We start from the raw sequence: 3,205 nt of genomic DNA, 5'->3' as shown, positions 1-3,205 counted from the left end.
GTTGAGACATATACACAATCCACTAGGAACATCCGTGACTTGATCCCGGCAATAAAAAAATGTGTTACACATTTCTGACATTAACCCTCTAAAAATGGGTTTTTATGTTGGGGAGAAAAAGCAGGCAGTGTTTTGTTCCCCCATCAGATGAATGAATGAAGTGTGTGAAAAGCGTGGGTTCCCCCCGATAAGAAACTGGTAATTTCTAAAAAGTTACTGAGGGCGTACCCTTTCCCGCCAGAGGATAAGTTACGCTGGGAGATATCCCCTAGGGTGGATAAGGCGCTCACACGGTTGTCAAAAAAGGTGGCACTGCCGTTTTAGGAACGGCCACTTTGAAGGTACCTGTTGATAAAAAGCAGGAGGCTATCCTGAAGTCTGTATTTACACACTCAGGTACTAGACTGAGACCTGCAGATCGTGCTGCAGCAGCGTGGTCGGTGACCCTTGTCAAACATGAGAACATATTAAAGACGTCGTCTTATATATGAGGGATGCACAGAGGGATATTTTGCCGGCTGGCATCCAAAATTAATGTAATGTCCATTCTGTCAGGAGGGTATTAGAGACCTGTCACTGGACAGGTGATGCTGACTTTAAAAGGCGCATAGAGATTCTGCCTTATAAGGGTGAGGAATTATTTGGGGATGGTCTCTGGGACCTCGTATCCACAGCAACAGCTGGAAAGAAATATTTTTACCTCAGGTTTCCTCACAGACTAAGAAAGCACTGTATTATCAGGTACAGTCCTTTCGGCTTCAGAAAAGCAAGCGGGTCAAAGGCGCTTCCTTTCTGTACAGAGACATGGGAAGAGGGAAAAAGCTGCACCAGTCAGCCTGTTCCCAGAATTAAAATTCTTCTCTCGCTTCCTCTGAGTCCACAGCATGACGTGGGGGCTCCACAGGTGTAGCCAGGTACGGTGGGGGGCCGTCTCAAAAATGTCAGCGATCAGTGGGCTCGCTCACAGGTGGATCCCTGTTTCATTCAAGTAGTATTTCAGGGGTACAAGCTGGAATTCGAGATGTCTCCCCCCCGTCGTTTCCTCAAATATGCCTTGCCGACAACTCCCTCAGGCAGGGAGGCTGCGCTAGAGGCAATTAATAAGCTGTATTCCCAGCAGGTAATACTCAAGGTGCCCCTACTTCAACAAGGACGGGGTTACTATTCCACACGGTTTGGGGTACCGAAACCGCATGGTTCGGTGTGACCAATTTTATATTTAAAATCCTTTAACACATACATAAAAAAAAAATTCAAGTTCAAGATGGAATCGTTCAGGGCGGTTATTGCAGGCCTGGACGAGGGGGATTACATGGGATCCCGGGACATCAAGGATGCTTACCTGCATGTCCCCATTTACCATCCTCGCCAGGAGTACCTCAGATTTGTGGTACAGGATTACCATTACCAAGTCCAGACACTGCCGTTTGGACTGTACATGGCACCGAGGGTGTTTACCAAGGTAATGGCCGAAATGATGATACTCCTTCGAAAAAAGGGAGTTTTAATTATCCCGTACTTGGACAATCTCCTTATAAGGGCAAGGTCCAAGGAGCAGTTGCTAGTCGGGGTAGCACTATTTTGGAAAATGCTACAACAGCACGGTTGGATTCTAAACAGTCCAAAGTCACAGCTGGTTCCTACGACACGTCTACTGTTCCTGGGGATGGTTCTGGACACAGAACAGAAATAAGTGTTTCTCCCGGAGGAGAAAGCCAAGGAGCTGTCATCTCTAGTCAGAGACCTCCTGAAGCCAAAACAGGTATCGGTGCATCATTGCACGCGAGTCCTGGGAAAAATGATAGCTTCCTACGAAGCAATCCCATTCGGCAGGTTCCATGCAAGAACTTTTCAGTGGGACCTGTTGGACAAGTGGTCCGGATCACATCTTCAGATGCATCGGCTGATAACCCTGTCTTCAAGGACCAGGGTATCTCTACTGTGGTGGCTGCAGAGTGCCCATCTTCAAGAGGGCCGCAGGTTCGGCATACAGGACTAGGTCCTAGTGACCATGGATGCCAGCCTTTGAGGCTGGGGGGCAGTCACACAGGGAAGAAACTTCCAGGGACTTTGGTCAAGTCAGGTGACTTCCCTACACATAAATATTCTGGAACTGAGGGCCATTTACAATGCCCTGAGTCAGGCAAGGCCTCTGCTTCAAAACCAGCCGGTACTGATCCAATCAGACAACATCACGGCAGTCGCCCATGTAAACCAACGGGGCGGCACAAGAAGCAGGATGGCGATGGCAGAAGCCACAAGGATTCTCCGATGGGCGGAAAATCATGTGTTAGCACTGTCAGCAGTGTTCATTCCCGGAGTGGACGACTGGGAAACAGATCTTCTCAGCAGACACGACCTCCACCCAGGAGAGTGGGGATTTCATCCAGAAGTCTTCCAAAGGATTGTACACCATTGGGAAAGGCCACAGGTGGACATGATGGCGTCCCGCCTCAACAAAAAGCTATAAAAGATATTGCGCCAGGTCAAGGGACCCTCAGGCGATAGCTGTGGACGCTCTGGTAACACCGTGGGTGTACCAGTCGGTTTATGTGTTCCCCCCTCTGCCTCTCATACAAAAGGTACTGAGAATAATAGGAAGGCGAGGAGTAAGAACGATACTCGTGGTTCCGGATTGGCCAAGAAGAGCTTGGTACCCAGAACTTCAAGAAATTATATCAGAGGACCCATGGCCTCTGCCGCTCAGACAGGACCTGCGGCAGCAGGGGCCCTGTCTGTTCCAAGACTTACCGCGGCTACGTTTTGACGGCATGGCGGTTGAACGCCGGATCCTAAAGGAAAAGGGCATTCCGGAGGAAGTCATTCCTACGCTGATTCAAGCCAGGAAAGATGTAACTGCAAAACATTATCACCGCATATGGCGGAAATATATTGCTTGGTGTGAGGCCAAAAAAGGCCCCAACAGAGGAATTTCAACTAGGTCGATTTCTGCATTTCCTACAAGCAGGAGTGTCTATGGGCCTAAAATTAGGCTCCATTAAGATACAGATCTCGGCTCTGTCGATTTTCTTCCAGAAAGAACTAGCTTCAGTACCTGAAGTTCAGACATTGTAAAAGGAGTGCTGCATATTCAGCCCCCGGTTGTGCCTCCAGTGGCACCTTGGGTTCTCAACGTGGTGTTGAGTTTCTTAAAATCACATTGGTGTGAGCCACTAAAAACCGTGGATCTAAAATATCTCACGCG

This window comes from Pseudophryne corroboree, chromosome 6 (assembly GCF_028390025.1).
Source record: "Pseudophryne corroboree isolate aPseCor3 chromosome 6, aPseCor3.hap2, whole genome shotgun sequence".
NCBI classification, from domain to species: Eukaryota; Metazoa; Chordata; class Amphibia; order Anura; family Myobatrachidae; genus Pseudophryne; species Pseudophryne corroboree.
The sequence above is the reverse complement of the archived record's forward strand: the minus strand, read 5'-3'. Positions refer to the sequence as shown.